At 45.5% G+C, this 16,735-nt stretch overlaps 1 protein-coding gene across 3 annotated transcripts in view; it reads left to right on the top strand.

Moving 5' to 3' along the window:
- NEDD4L (NEDD4 like E3 ubiquitin protein ligase) overlaps positions 1-16,735 on the top strand; it is a 335,730-nt gene that overhangs the window by 23,954 nt on the left and 295,041 nt on the right. The window contains exon 1 of one of the 3 annotated variants that reach the window (XM_080822009.1): positions 6,505-6,540. The exons of the other annotated variants lie outside the window; for them this stretch is intronic. The gene's annotated coding sequence lies outside the window, so the exon portion shown is untranslated. Of the gene's footprint in view, positions 1-6,504; positions 6,541-16,735 lie in introns of those variants that run through there. 3 annotated transcript variants of the gene reach the window in all.

The raw sequence follows: 16,735 nt of genomic DNA, 5'->3' as shown, positions 1-16,735 counted from the left end.
CTTAAGTTCTCACCTCTGGCTGACCTCGATGCCTGTGCAAGCAGAAGGGAAGACTGAGGCCGAGTTTACACTGTCTGACAGAGCACTGAAGGCACACCCCAGCATACACACAGAAGCCCTTGGTAAAGGCTGGAAAGTAATTGGTTCAGAGTCATGCTGTCATTGGCAAACCACTAAGTAAACTAAGCAGAGACTTCAGGGGCTGTGTATGACAAAAATAGAGAGTTAGTGATTTTCCTGGACTGTTCATGTAAACAAGAACAGCAAAAAACTTGGGGATCCATAATAATGCTGGGAGCTGATTTCCAGAACTGAAACATTATAGTCTTTAAAGTGTTCAGTTTTTGGGGCGCCTGGGTGGCTCAGTGGGTTAAGCCTCTGCCTTTGGCTCAGGTCGTGATCTCAGGGTCCTGGGATCGAGCCCTGCGTCAGGCTCTCTGCTCAGTGGGGAGCCTGCTTCCCCAACCCCCTGCCTACTTGTGATCTCTGTCTGTCAAATAAATAAATAAAACCTTAAAAAAAAATAAAGTGTTCAGTTTTCAACAGAAAATTATGAGATATCCAGAAAGGAAAGGAAAATATGGCCAGCCCATACAAGGGGAAAGGAGGAAGCCTGGGTGTTGGATCACATACACAAAATTGAAATCAGCTGGAATGGATATATATATATATATATATATTTTTTTTTTAAAGATTTTATTTATTTATTTGACAGAGATCACAAGTAGGCAGAGAGGCAGGCAGAGAGAGAGGAGGAAGCAGACCCCCTGCTGAGCAGAGAGCCCGATGTGGGGCTCGATCCCAGGACCCTGAGATCATGACCTGAGCCGAAGGCAGAGGCTTTAACCCACTGAACCACCCAGGTGCCCCTGGGATGGATATATTTAAAGGAGTACAGGAAACCATGTCTGAAGAATTCAAGGAAAAAATGGAGTGATTTGTCACCAAGTAGTGAATGTAAGGAAAGGTATGGATTATTAAACAACAACAAAAAAAGAAAATAAGTAAAAAATTCTGGAGTTGAAAAGTACAGTAACTGAAAAGAAAAATTCACTAGAGGGACTCAGTTGCAGATTTGAGCTGGCCCAGGAATGAATCCGTGAATTTGAAAGCAGGCTAATTGAGATTTTCCAGTTTGGGGAACAAGAAGAAAGAACAGAAACATGAACAGAACCATAGCTACAGACCTGTGGGGCATTGACAAGTATACCTGTGTTCGTGGACTGGAAGACTTACATCATTAACCTGGCAGTACTCCCCAAGTTGATGTACAGATTCAGTGAAGTCCCTATAAAACGCCATCTGGCTTCTTTGTAGAAACTGACAAGCTTGATCCTAAGATTCACATGGAAATGCAAGGGTCTCAGAAGAGCCAACGCAGTCTTGAAAAAGAAGAACACAGTTGGAATCAAGTTCTCAATTTAAAGAACTTACTACAAAAGCTACAGTCTTAAGCCATATTGATCATTGGAATAGTTGAAAGTCTTGAAATAAATCCTTAGGTTTATGCTCTGTTGTTTTCCACAAAGAGAGAGGACATGCAAGAATAAGCAAAATGTGTTCTATCTTTGCAACAGAATGTTACTCTCATTAAAGGAGTCACGGTCTGGTAAATGGTACAGCATGGGTGGACGCTGAAAATACTATATGAGGTGGAAGAAGCCAGGCATAAAAGGCCACACATTTATTTGAGTTGTTTTTATTTTTCTTTTTGTTTGAGAGGAGGAGAGAGAATCCTAAGCAGGCTGCATGCTCAGTGCAGAGCCTGATGCAGGGCTCAGTCCTAGGGCCCTGACAGCATGAAGACCTGAGCTGAAATCAGGAGTCGAACACTTAACCGGCGGAGCCACCCAGCTGCGTCCACACACTGATCTGAACTGATCAGGATGGGCAGATCCATGTGGACAGCAGGTGCTTAGTGTCTATGGGAGTCTGGTGGCAGGAGGGAATTGAGTGTTTCTCTAAAGGGTATAAAGTTTCTCTGGGGATGATGCGAATGTTTTGGGATTATCTAAAGGTGCTAGGTGCCCGGCTTTGTGACTAAATTAAAAATCAGTGATTTGTATCTTTCACGGGGTGAACGTTGAGTTAAATCTCAAGGTTACTTAAGAACAAGGGCACATCCCTGTGCAGCTGGGGTGTTAGGAAAACTGTTAGGCTTCCCTCCCTGGCTTGTGCACACTTTAGGCATTTTGTTCCTTGTGCAGAATTCTTTAAATTGCATTTTGTTTTCCCTGTCCTCCCTGCTGCCACTGGCAGGGTCTGCTTCCGTGTCCCTGGATCAAGGCGGGGGGGCAGCATGGGGGTGTGCTTTTGTTCCTCAGTTGAGCGACTTAGGGGCCGGGGGCCACTCACTGGGCCACCTGGACCTAATACATGAGGCTGAGCTTCCTTCAGTGTTGGCCATAGAGCCCTGTTTCTCCCCGTTCTCCGCACACCTTGTCTTTCTGCTCTTACCCTCCCTGAATCCCGTGAAGTAAAAAGTCACAGTGAGGAGAAAAGCTGTAGGCATGATCTTAGGTAACTTGAGGTTATCAAAAAGCTTCTGTCTGTGGATGCCGTGGGACCCCAGTGCTGAGCAAACGTTTGCAAAGGAAGCAAGGATGATTTGATTTGAAATTTTATTTGAGACCGAGCCATGAGCAGGGGAAGGGACAGAGAGAGAGCGTGGGAGAAGCAGGGAGCCCAACATGAGGCTTGATCCCAGGACCATGGGATGGGACCTGAGCCACCCAGGTGCCCCAGATCATTTGTTCTGAGGAGTAAAACAGATTCTTGTCCTTGGCCAGTTACCCTCAGGGAAGAAATGGTGCTGCCTGTTAAAGCAGGGGGATGAAGAGCAAATGACAGAGACCTAGAAGGGAGTATGCAAAGACCCCCAGCGGTTGGCTGGAAACATTTCAGTACCTGGCACATGGTGGGCTCAGAGAGGATGCTGGGAAGTAGGAAAGTGGGAGGGGTGGGAAAGGGAGATGTCTCTGTTGGTGAAGAGTTGGATGGAGAGATAGTTGTTAGGACATGAGAAAAAACCTGCATGTCTTTCCCACATGTTCTGCGTGCTCTTGAGAAGAAGGTATTCTGCTTTGGGCGGTGTGTTCGGCCTGCATCTGATCCAACACGTCATTTAAAGCTGATCAGTTTCCTTAACGATTTTCTTTCTGGATGATCTATGTATTTGATGTAAGCAGGGTGTCATAGTCTCCCAGTATTACTGTTTCTCTCTTTACGTGTGTTAACATTTGCTTTCTATACTTAGATGCTCCTGTGGTGGGCGCATACACACCTCTGGTTGGCTTGACCTCTTGGTCATTACGGAATGACTTTTCTGGTCTCAAATGCTTTCTTTTATGGAATCCTCTTCTCCATCACTCTCTTGGGAGGGCGACTGCTTTGTTTGCGCAGGTCCCATTGATCCAACAGTCTCAGGACCCTGGAACATCCTAGTAGCAGGGATTTCCTATAGTAGACAGTGAAAAGGAGATAAAAAGGATTGAGACTCCAGAAGGTGGTTTTAAGAACTTTTTTCCTCCGATAGCGGATCGTGGACTTGGTTACTGCACAGAGTAATCATGAGGTGGGCACAGAGTGCTGTGGAAAAGAACCAGTGCTGTTACCAAGAGAAATGATTATGCCATCCGATGCTGTCGTACGCTGGATTACCAGAGTGTTTCCCTTGATTGCTCGCATTGTGGTTCGGTGAAAACGTTACCTGTCCATTTCTTGCGGTCAGGACTTTCTGGTAAATTGAGAAGCCGGTGAGTATGTGAACTGAAGATGGTGTGTTTTGGGACGAGGCCAGACTGGCAGTGTTAGTAATCTGAGTTGTATAAACTGCAGTGGGGGAGGTGGAGTTAGTGGGTCGTGTCCTACGAAAAGCAAACCCTTCTTTCTAAAACTGAGCACAGTGCAGGATTAAAGCGCCAGCAGCCTGGGAAGAGCTCCGCCTCAGGCCTGGGGCTATTACCCAGAAAAAACGGAACAGAATTAGGAAGGGTGGTCAATTTTGCTTTGCTTCCTATTAGAATATTCCATTAGAATAGAAGGTTGCAGGGCAAGAGGGAGAAGGGCCAGCAGACTTTTAAAACTCCTGTTTGAGGTTTGGATCCGTTCTTGTTGATTTCTTTAGTTACCTTGGCTTACTGCGGAATGAGCGGAGTGAGAGGTTAGATGGGGTGTGTCTCCTTCAACGGAGAGGAGTTGGACATGCTTTTCTAGCCGTGGTTTTTCAGATCCTGATCCTCAGCAGTGCTTCTGCATGCTATGCTCTCCCCTGCCAGCATTTTATTATGAAAAAATCACAAATCCGCAGCGAACCTGGAGGAATGTACACCCATACACCTACTTTCCGGATTCTACGATGACTGTTCTACTGGGCCAGCTTTAGTACCTGTTTATGCCCTCTGTCTGTCTTCCTTACGGGTCTGTGCTAAGAGTACATGACCCACATCAGTACACTTCAGCCCCACAAACTGAATGTGCATGCCAGTAAGTGTAGGTCAGTACTAGCTTATGGATCTTCTCTTCAGGAGTTTTTTTTCAGGATTAAATTCACTGGTGTCATCAGCGCTTCCTATTTAGAAGGGTGGGAGCAGGCCCAGGAGTCTGTACTTGGGAAAGCTCCCAGGTGCCTCTGATAGGGAGCCAGGCTTGGGGTCTTCTGCTCGGGGAAGCGCCTCCTGGTTACTTCCAACCTCCGCCTTCACTGAACATGCGATTCTGGATTATTGCTCTTTTCTTAGCCTTGGAGCTCTATTTTTGGCTTCCTTGGGATCTTTTGCTTGAAACACAGGTTCTCGGGGTGCCTGGGTGGCTCAGTTGGTGAAGTGTCTGCCTACGGCTCAGGTTATGATCCCCAGGGTCCTGGGATGGAGCCCCGTGTTGGGCTCCCTGTTCACTGGGGAGCCTGCTTCTCCCTCTGCCCCTCCCCTCCTCATTCTTTCTCTTTCTCTCATAAATAAATAAGTAAATAAAGTCTTAAAAAATCCCACTGGTTGTCAACTGGGAATGTTCTGGTTGTCCTACCTGGTGGGGGGAAGGGGCCGCTGGCATTTAATGGGCAGAGACTGGGGTTGCGGCAGGATGTTCTCTGCTACACACAGCAGCCCCCGCAGTGAGGACTTAACATGGACTGAAGTGTTAGCAGTGCTGAGATTGAGAAACTTTTTTTTCTTTTGGCGTAAAGAGTAACTAAACCAAGAGCTGGATTTAAGAGTTGGGTGGGACCATTAGAGATGGTATTTTTTTTTTTTAAGATTTTATTTATTTATTTGTCGGACAGAGATCACAAGTAGGCAGAGAGGCAGGCAGAGAGAGAGGAAGGAAAGCAGGCTTCCCGCTGAGTGGAGAGCCGGATGCGAGGCTCGATCCCAGGATCCTGGGATCATGACCTGAGCTGAAGGCAGAGGCTTTAACCCACTGAGCCACCCAGGTGCCCTAGTTAGAGATGGTATTTTAATCAGGTTCTACCTGTTGTCCACAGAATAGATTTCTGCTCCAGAAAGTTTCTCATTTAAAATCTGATTTCTCAAAGCTGGCTAAAAGGTCAGTTATCTCAAACTTTGAGTGAATTTGCCTGGAAAAGTAATGTTTTCTGTGGCCTTTAAGTTTCCTTTAATTTGAAACTATTACAAGCAGAGAAAAGTGTTTTGGGGTTGCAGTAATCAGCATCAAACCGAACAGGGCCTGTCATGCAGGCGGGCAGGGAAGTGATGAAGGTGGGTGAAGGAAGATGGGGGGGCGCCTTAGTAGTTAGTTAGGGACTTGAGAAGTTGGTGGGGCTGTTCTTCACAAAGTCCAGTTTGACTCCACAATGTCTCTTGATAAAGATACATTTCTAGAATTGCTCTGGCTTCTTATCTGTATTCTCCTAGCCTTCCAGGAAAACAAAATGTAAAGTAAAAAAGAGGGGTTAAAAAAGTGTGGGAGAGGGGCACCTGGGTGGCTCAGTGGTTAAAGCCTCTGCCTTTGGCTCAGGTCATGATCTCAGGGTCCCGGGATTGAGCCCCACATCGGGCTCTCTGCTGGGCGGGGAGCCTGCCCCCCCCCCCCCCCCCCCGCCGCCTGCCTCTCTGCCTACTTGTGACCTCTGTCTGTCAAATAAATAAATAAATCTTTAAAAAATAAAAAAGTGTGGGAGAGATGTTTTCTTGAGGCGGTCAGGTGGGAGAGGGGGCTTGCTCTGGCCCCAAGGAAGAGCAGGAGGCTGAGGGTGAACCAGCAAGACGGGGTCCGACTATGTTCCTTCTTGCTCAGTTTCCAGGCTGGAGACGATGTGGCAGGAGCAGAACGCTGGCTGGATTGGATGGGGTCAAACCTGGCTTTGTCTCTGGATGGGTCAGTTCATTTCACCAGTAAACATCCACTTTGAGGAAAAAGAACACTGTCTGTGGCTGTTGCAAGATTAAACGAGCTTCTAATGCGGAAGTTGGTAAAGTGCGTCCAGCCGTCCCCAGTGCTAGAAGGCACACCGGTGTCTGGTGGAGGAAGCCGCTGGGGCTGTGTGTGACCGGGGGCACGAACACTCCGGTATCCACCTGTAAGGTGTGTATGAGGTGTACCCGGGTCACTGCCGACCAGTGTTAGCCTCCTGGGTGTGTTGCAGGGAGTGCTCCTGAACTTAACTCCTTGGCAGTCTTGGCTCAGCTCTGGAGTTTAATTATTTTTTATTTTCATTTTTTAAAAGATTTTATTTGAGAGAAAGAGCGAGAGAGCAGAGGGAGAGGGCTTGATCCTTGACCTGAGCCACCCAGCTGCCCCTCTGGGGTTTAATTAGAGGGGGTTCTTGGGCAGGTTAATCTCTCTTAATTTTCTTCATTTTTTCATCTCTGAAATGGAGGTGCTTGGATAATCCTAAAGATCATTTGTCTCTAGCTTGCTGTGGTGTGGAGCTTTCTGGAAGGAGACACTTCTGGGAATGGAATGGCGGTAATGATTAGAGTGATAATAAGTGGCCGAGCTTTCTCTTCCACTTAACACAGCACTTCCTGTGTTCCAGGCCCTTCCTGCAGGGCTTTAAAAGTAATCCTTTTTAATACCCTGTAATGTAGGTATTACTGTTACCGCCATTACATCGATGAGGAAACCGAGGCTCAGAAGCTTGTGACTTGTGCCTGGTGGTCCCTAGGAAGGGGCGGACCTTGGTGAGGTACCCGGTCTGCTTCTGGGATCTTTACACTTGGTGGCCTCCTCTACCTGAGGTCCTGGAGAAGGCCGCGGAGTTGGGGGCCTTGTGAGCTTCGGGGATGAGGGTTGATGGTGTGTGTGTGTGTGTGTGTGTGTGTGTGTGTGTAGAATTTGAGAAGCCTTTTGCTGTGGGCGGGATGATAGAAGTTATTTTGTTTTAAGCTGGTTGAGGTGTGAGTGTGTAAGCACTGAGCAAGAATGTGTCAGTGGAGAACGGGTTGGGGAATAGGGCTGTGAGGTGGTCCCTGGGGGCTGGGAGGGCCTGGGGTTTAGTGCTCCCTTTAAATGAGGGGGGCATCTGGACACCTGGCTCCATCACATACACAGTTGTTTCAGATGAGCAGTGGTTCACTGGGGTTTCTGAGTTCTGGTAAAAGCTTTAGATTTGACATACAACCTTTGAGGGTTTTGGTTCTTGCAGTATTGGGTTTAGCTGAAGCTTGTGGTTTTTGACCTGGAGAGTAAAGTAGCATTCTTTCTGTGAGACACCCCAGTTCCTCTAGAGACATTTCTGGTCTAGAAAGGTGTGAGAAGCTGTATATTCATTAGCTTGAGCCGCCTCATGGAGAGTTTGTGGAAGAGAAACCGTTGTGGGGAAGGCTTGTGTCACTCCAGCGAGCCAAGCCAGATGAAGGGAGGCAGCGGGTTGGCCTTCATTCCTGTACCACTGCTCCTTTGGAAAGCGGACCCACATGTTGATAGGAGGGGCCACGTTTGGCTGCTCTAAATAGAGAGGATTTTTTGGTTTTGTTTTTAGCCATCAAGGATAAGCAAGCAAGAAGAAAGAAAACAGCCCTTTAGGATCTGTTAGAGTGGGTATCTGAGCTTTGGGGCGGCCCCTGGCCAGCCACCTTGTGTGAGGTGAGACAGAAAGTTCTGGTGGCTGGCCACCGTCTTCCAGGAGGAGAGAGCAGTCTCTCTGCTCTCTGAGCAGAGAGAGAACAGTCGGTCAAGCTTTTAAGAGAAAAAAGAAAACAAACCCCCAAACCAGAAAACTCCGCTGTAGGTGGGGAGAGGAGGGGGTTAGGGTGGGTGAGTGGGGGAAGCCCCTGTCAGATGTCAGGGGAATGTGAGCACCCAGACTCCCAGGCATCCTGACTCCAGGAATAACAATGTCTGGGCTTGTACAGCTGCTGTATGTTCCTATTACCATGACGTTGTTTTTCGCTGCTTTCAGACAATAAAAGCGGGTGGTGGTTTCAGTCATGCAGGGAGTTAAAAAGACAGTTGGGGACCAGCTTTGGAAACTCATTCGTGTTCGGGGAAATGGATTCCGAGTTTCCGATAACTGAAAGCTCACAAACGAAATTTTGGAACGCAGTGAGTGTTCTTAAGCAGGGGATTTATTGTTATTTGTATAAAAGGACTTTTGAACACATGTGGAAGGTCTGAAGGCTGGAATGAACCATCGCAGCAAAATAAAATCCAGAAATAAGCCATCCTGTCTTCCCCTGGCCTGATGTGAACTTCAAGCTTTTGTTTATTTTCATTTTCCCCCTTCCTACTTCCTTTTTTTTTTTTTTAAAGATTTTATTTATTTATTTATTTGACCCAGAGAGATCACAAGTAGGCAGAGAGGCAGACAGAGAGAAGGGGGGGGGGGAAGCAGGCTCCCTGCTGAGCAGAGAGCCTGACGTGGGGCTTGATCCCAGGATCCTGAGATCATGACCCGAACCGAAGGAAGAGGCTTAACTCACTGAGCCACCCGGGTGCCCCTCCCCCTTCCTACTTCTGAGCTGTGTGGTACCTTGTACCTGCCTCAGAGTATTTACCTCAGTTATTAGATGAACAATTAAGAGTTGGCTGAGTCTGCTTTACTTACTGCTTTTTCCAGGCCATTCTCCCTAACAAATGTGTTTTGCATAGAATTCAGATTGCCTTTTTCCCCAGTGACAACTCCCTTAGAGTTGGCGGTAACTGTCTAATCTAATAATCTCTCCTTGTGGTTGACAGGCTGTTTATATTTTAAGAGTGAAGTAATGCACGTCTTTCAGGTTAGAAAGGAATGGCCCAGAAAATGATTGAGACCCAGGACTAAAAAATGCAGCTCGAAATCTCAGCTGTTTGTTTACCTGAACTTTGAAAAATGGTTTTAGCTTTTGTATGGGGAAATGGACTGTGTCCATAATTCATTGGTTTCCTTCCTTATCTTGGTATTGTACATTCCATTGTTCCCTCTTGCTCCTGTACATTCTGCTTTTCTTACATTTTGTCCTATTTGCTGTGTTACTCGGTGACCTGTCATTCGGGAGACATGACTTTTCCAGGAGTTGGTGATGCTGATTGATCTTTGAAGAGACAAGAGATGCGAGACACCATATAAAACCCGCAGTGGTGGTTTTGTGGAGGGGCCCCATTTATGACCCCGAAGAGCTTTTACCATCTCAGCAGAAACAATAAATTTATGTGTCCCAGGGGAGTAAGTGGGCTAGTTGTTCAAGTTTTAGAATTGGTCAGTGAATTCATGCACTTACTAAACACACAGTGTCTGTTTGGCGTATGTAACTAGTAGTAGGGTGTGCAAAAGATGTGGAAAATACAGTGACTTAAGTTGTGACAATTTCTGCCTTTAAGGAGCGTACCTTAAGTGTCTTTGGACCTTTTTACTGTGATTATTATAATAGACAGATAAGTGTATAAAACCAAGAATTCCCAGCTCGGATGTACCACAGTGACCCCATGTGTCCACAGTGGTGCCTTCTGTCGCAGTCCCATCCCCCTGACCCCTTGACCCCTGAGTGACCAGATTGAGATAGAAACTCCAGTTCTAAGCAGTCTGATGTTTTTAAGGGGTATGTTCTCCTAGCTGGAAAAATGTGAGAGGAGAAAAAAAAAACCCAACCCAGAGCCAATGGATGTTATAATTTTTCAGTGCTTCTAGTAGTTTACAGAGTGAAATACCTCTGTTGATGCATTTTTTTTACATTACCTTTTTATCAAATCAGCGTTTCCTTGAAAACGTCAGTAAGCACTATCGTAAGTGATCGTTGCATCATATGGATGTTCTCTTACTTGTCTGTTACAGATTCTTGGACTTGGGTTGTTTCTGGTATTTCCCATGTTACCAAACAGGCTGTGGGAAGCATTTTTATTCATCATGTTCTTTCTTTTCAGATGTCCATGATTCATTTCTCTTAATGAGCCAAAGGGCATATTCATTTTTAGGAGGAATTTAAATTTGAAGCTTGGCCCTTTAACAACAATCCGGGGGTTTTGGAATATAGGTGAGGTTGGGTGGGTGGATTCCCGAGCCATCGGACCAAGAAAGAATTCTTAACCTGTCTTTGGTGCAAAATGGTTGCTTATTAAAGCATGGGGACAGGCCTCTTTGGCAGAAGGAGCTGCTGCCAGGGGGTTGGGAATGGTGGTGATTACGTACTATGGGATTGGGGGAGGTAAGGAAGGGAGGTTTCAAAAGAACTTTCATATGCTAAAGAAGACCTAGAGAAACGGGAGGCCTTGCCCTTGTCAAGTTAAGGTCCTTTTTCTGCTCTAGCAAGGCATTAACTTTAAGATAGTTGGGAGATTCTTGGAAGACTGTCATACCTGTCCCACGGTTGGGGGGTGGTTGTGGGGTGTCAGCTTCTGCTTTGTCCTCAGCTTGGCTTCTGTTCCTTCATCATCCTGGCCCTCCCTCCTCCCTAGTTGAAAAGCTACATATAACTTTTGACGGCCCCAAAACTTAACTACTGATAGTCCACATTTGACCAGAAGCCTTCCTGATAACATAGGTGATTAATACGTATCTTATATGTTACATGTAGTCAATACCGTATTGGTACAATGAAGTAAGCTAGGGAAAAAAAGAAAATAAATTTATAGCACTGTATTGAAAAAAAATCCCCATATAAGTGGATGCATGTAGTTCAAACCAGTGTCCAGTGGTTGAGTGTAGAAAGTAAGTAGCACGTGGGGCAGGCACCTGGGTGGCGCAGTTGGGTAAGCGTCTGACTCTTGGTTTCAGCTCAGGTAGTAATCTAATGGGTTGTGAGATCGAGCCCAACCTTGGGCTCTGCGCTCAACATGAGTCTGCTTGAGTTTCTCTTTCTCTCTCTCTCTGCTCCTCCCTACCGCTGCTCATTCTCTTTTTCCCAAATAAATCTTAAAAAAAAACAAAAAAAACAAAAAAAAAACCCAACCACACAATAGATGAAGATTTATAAGGGTTGATAAGGCATCTGTTTTATTAACTGAATATGTAGATCTAGCATGGTACCTTAATGTAGTAGATGCTCAGCAAATGTTTATCGACTGAGTGAACTTAAGACAGTGATCATAAAGAAGGCGATCGAATGGTTGCATATACAGGAAGTGCTGCCGGTGATAGTAGGATACTGGCTAATGCTTCTTGTATTACAGTTTGACACTGGATATTGGGTAAGTAATTTATATGTTGTTTTCTGGGGTCGGGGAGTTAAGGGAGTCTATTTCTAATGTTCACATTCCGGGGAGGAAGCAAGACTTAAAAAAAATTAGGTGGGCTTAAATAATGGAAACAACCCAAATGTCCATCAGCTGTTGACTTAGATGAACAAAACATGGTATATCCATTCCATAAAATATTATGTAGCAATGAAAAGGAATGAAATTCTGACAGTTGTTACAGCATGGATAGACCTTGAAACCATTTCAGTGCTAACTGAAAGAAACCCAGTCACGAAAGGGCACATGTTGTATGATTTTATTCTATGCAGTGTCTGGAATAGGTGAATCCATAGAGACAGAACAGAGATAAATGAATAAAGAATAAATAAATAAATAAAATAAATTTTAAAAAATCAGGTGAGCTTTAGCATTATAGAAGGATGGTGGCGGTGGGATGGCTCAGTTGGTTAAGCAACTGCCTTCAGCTCAGGTGTCCTGCATCGGCCTCTTTGCTTGAAGGGGAGCCTGCTTTTCTTTCTGCCTGCTGCTCCCCCTGCTTGTGTGTGTGCTCACTCTCTCTCTTCTGACAAATAAAATCTTAAAAAGAACAAGGGAAGGTGAGGGTGGTTGCTAGTTCACTAGAGCTCCCGTAACAAAATATCATGGACTGGTTGGCTTCAACAACAGAAATTATTGTCTCACATCTCCATACGCTAGAAGTCCAAGGTCAAGGGGCTGGCAGGTTTGTTTTCTCCTTGGCTTGTAAAAGATCTCACATGGCCTTTGTTCTGTGTGTGTGCATCCCTAGTGTCGCATTGTGTGGCCGAATTTTCTTTTTACCTAAGAATGCCTTTGGGGCCACCCCAATGGCCCCATTTTCATTTAATCACCCTTTTTTTTAAATTAAAGATTTTTATTTATTTATTTGACAGACAGAGATTACAGGTAGGCAGAGAGGCAGACAGAGAGAGGAAGGGAAGTAGGCTCCCCGCTGCGTAGAGAGCCCGATGTGGGGCTCGATCCCAGGACCCCAGGATCATGACCTGAGCTGAAGGCAGAGGCTTTAACCCACTGAGCCACTCAGGCGCCCCTCATTTAATCACCTTTTTAAAGGCTCTCCCTCCAAATAACAGTTACATTCTGAGGTACTGGGCATCAGAATTCCAGCATATGTATTTTGGGGGGACACGGTTCAGCCCATTACAGTGGTTACCAGGTTGAGATGAGGAACCTATGTGAGTGTAGATGCAGGGGAAAGGGGTACGGGTCAGTGACCTGGCAGATCTTCCTAGGGCCAAGGGATTGACAGCAGTGGCAGGGGCGCATAGACCTGTGGAGTTGGGCCAGTTTGGGGGGCTGGGTTCTACAGTGAGCATTGTGGGCTTGGGTCTTCAGGCAGTGGGGGGCCAGCAGGGGGCCAGCAGGGGGAGGATAAACTGAGAATGACATAGTTAAAACATACTAGAGAAAAATCAGTGTTGCTCTGCTGCAGAGAGAAGAGGCTGGAAGGAGGGAGATACATAGTACAAGACCAGGAGGCAAACATAGGAAAGGTACAAGAATTGAAGCCCTTGTAAAGGCAAGATTCAGAACCGAGGAGTCTGAGTTGACTTCAGAGTTTTGAAACTGGACATTTACAGAGTAATGTGAATTAGGGAAATGTAGGCAAATGAAAATATAGGTTCTGTTGCTGATAAGTAAGTAAAGTGTTATTTACTCATACAGTGTACATAGCTTTCTTCCAAGCTAAACCTTTGCAATAAGTTATTTCCTTTTTCTGTTGAAACAAGTCTTTTATTTTACACCAACCTCAGATTCTCCTAAGAGTTTTCCAGAAGCCTAACCCTAGGAGTGGGTTGGAGTCCAGTGTATTTGTTGAATCACTTGCATTGGTTAATGTGGTTTCAGTTTAGCAGATTTTACAAGCTGGTTAACAAGGGATGGTTAGGATTCACACTGTTTTTTTATCTTACCTTGTTTATAACCATCAGAGCATGGGGGTATATACTCCTGGGTTTGGGTAAATTTTGCTTACAGGTAATTGTGGAGTTCTAGCTGTTGAATTTCACACGTATTTCATTTTGACTTTTAATCCTTTAAAACCCTTAAAGTACATCGAGCACTGTAGAACATTTATCTTTCAGATGCTTGTCAGAGTACAGAACCTTGAATGGATGGCTGTCCAGCTAATTTAGAGTTCCCTGAGCTGTAGAACAGTGTGTAATCGATCCTGCTTGTTTTGTCAGAAGGGAGAATATGAGATAAGATTTTCATATTTCAATCTGCAGAAAGAAACTTTGGAAGCATTCCCAAGAAACCTGGCAGTAGTGGTTTCCTGTGGTGTTTTGTGTGTGGGCGGGATGGGTGGGGGCTGAGGGGTGGAGGTCAGGGTGAGAGGGATGTTTTTACAGTGTATCATCTAATATATATTTTGTGAACTATATGAATAATTTAAGAAAACAATTTCATTACCTAAAAATGTTATGGAAAAACTCGAGTCCTTGGTTTTTAGTTTTCAGAGTATTGTTTGTTTTGGACATACACAGGACAAGATCACCCACCTGATGTTTTAAGTATAAGCAGACTATCCACAAATTAGCTTATTGATTTTACTCATCTCTCTCTCTCTCTCTCTCTCTCTTTTTTTTTTTTTTTAAAGATTTTGCTTAATTTGACAGACCAAGATAGCACAAGCAGAGGGAGCAGGAGAGGGAGAAGCGGGCTCCCCCCTGAGCTGGAAGCCAGATGTAGGGCTTGATCCAGGACCTTGGGATCAGGATGTGAGCTGAAGGCAGTTGTTTAACCATCTGAGCTACCCATGTGCCCTGAGTTTACGCACTTCTAATAAAAAAGTCACTTTTGAGTCCAAGGGAATTAGAGGAATAACCTTCATTCTGTGTTTTAGGGAAAAAGTATATTAATACATAATACTAAGAACTTAAACATTTAGCATCAGGAAACCATTATGTCCCATAACATCCTTCTTTTTCTATAAAAGCCTCTGTTCATAGCTGAGTAGATTTCTAAGCTTCTTGCCAATGGAATTTTATTCTGTACCATCTCTGTGCCCTTCAGTTCAAGCGGATGTTTCTGCAGGTATAATTCCTTTAAAAATGTTGTGGATGCCCTATGAATCTTACTGGAGTTCACTTTATTAGACCAAAGCCACACCCATAGATCTGCTGGAGAGAGAACCTATTGTCTACATTGGGTTACTGTTGAGTGTTAGGGGACAACTCCCTTACTTCTCAGAAGCTACCTTGTTTGCTTTGGTGGCACTCTCAGGGATGTGTGGGGGTTTGTTTGTTTTTTGTTTTGTTTTTGAGTACTTAAAAAGACTATGGATGGCACATTCAACACTCTGCATGGATACCTCCTGTTTCATTAGATACATTTTTGACTTTTTGCATGACCATAGGCTACAGTGTTGTTAAATTTTCTGTCACTTAGTAACCAGGATTCCTTTTATCAGCTTCTGACCGTTGCTTCTCTGGACACCATCCCTCACAGGTTCCTGGAAAACCCTGAGGGCTGTGCTTCCGGATTTTGTAACACTGTTGTTCTTCCAGCCTACTGCCACCGCCATGGCCACGTTCCAAAGCTACTGTCACATGTTAGGTTAGAACAGCAGCACTTCAGTTGCTGTTGCCAGAATCTGTATTACTTATTTATTGTTGCAGGATGAGTTAGTCCGAAACCCAGTGGCTTTCAACCGTGGACATCATCCGTTCACAGGCGGTGCAGCTCAGGGGACGTGAGAGCGCCCAGGTTGGGGACATGCCGGCTCAGGGTCTCTCTGGGGGCTGTGGCTCAGAGGTGACCACGGCCAGAGTCATCTGGAGGCTTGAGTGGGGCTGGCGTTCCTGCTTCCACCCCTGCTTGGCAAGTTAGCGCTCGGGTTCTTGCCACGTGGACCCCTCTCTGGACTGCTTGAATGCCTCCGTGGTGTGGCAGCCAGCTTTCCTCAGAAAGCGAACCCGGAGAGGTGAAAGCTGTAGTGTATTTGATGGACTAATCCCAGAAGTCACAGTTCGTCTTCCCACGATGTCCTTCCTGTTCGTTACGGATCAGCAGTACTTAACTGTGAAAGGTGACCACACGCGGGTGTGAGTTCACCTCCCGCTCAGGGAGGCCTCGAGGTGATGATGTTAGCCTGGAGACTAACACCATTTCTGTGAAATCCAGTGATTTATGTCAGCTGATTGTGAGAATGTCTTGCTTTATACACAGGTCATCTGGTTTCTGTCCTGTTACGTACAAGCCCGCAGCTTTTGTGAACGGATGCCCTGTGAGAGAATCCTGTGAGCTTCAGTATTGCATTTTTAACAGGTGCATCTTTAACAGGGGCATCTTGTTTATTACATTACTTGGTGTGCGATGTAGGATTTCTTAGAGCAGTGGTCCTCCAGAAATTGGTGTAAGCACAAGCTTGGTTTCCGTTGTTGTCTGGCCGTGAGGACATTAGAAGTGGTATTTGTTCAGACATGGCAATGATCTTGATCCTCCTGACTTGCATATTTCTATTATTACTTGTTTATGGGGATAAAAAGCTTGATGTTTCGTTTGTGGGGATAAAAACCAGATATTCTTAAATGCAATGCATATTTCTTGAACTCCACGCACTTGTGGGACTGTGTTCCTGGGGCTTGTGGATACACGCTGTGCAAACAGATGAGGCCCCACTGTCGTCTGGCTCACGGGCCAGTAGGAGGGAATATAGCGTCCTTCGCTCTAGGAGGATTCGGCCTCGGAGGACACCCAGTTCATACCGTGCTTTCTTATCCATTCAGGTTTTATAGACTAATTCTCTAGTTTGGGCCCAGAAAACAATGACGGGAGAGAATGTAACTAATAGGAGTGGGTAATTTTGGAGAAGGCTTTGGGAAGTAGCTGATTGGGTGGTGGATGAGATGGTGTGATGTTTATATGACATTTGTCGTATGACATCATGACAGTGACACTGAATCTTTGCAGGTCCCAAATTTGAATGGTTTGAAGTGCGTTTCAGGCAGGTAACGGGAGACAATCCATTGAGAATAAGAGCTCCCACTGAGAGTTACTAGCCTTTGAAGAAGACTGGAAGACCTGTGGGGTTTGTGCTTTCTTCCTGGTCAGTGACTCCGTTCTTGCTCTTAGGACCACCTGCTGTTCCTCCTCCTCCTCCAAGACTCTGTTATCCTTGGTGGTC

This window comes from Martes martes (assembly GCF_963455335.1).
Source record: "Martes martes genome assembly, chromosome: 13".
In the NCBI taxonomy this organism is placed as follows: Eukaryota; Metazoa; Chordata; class Mammalia; order Carnivora; family Mustelidae; genus Martes; species Martes martes.
Note: the sequence above shows the minus strand (reverse complement) of the source record. Positions and strands in the feature narration are given on the sequence as shown.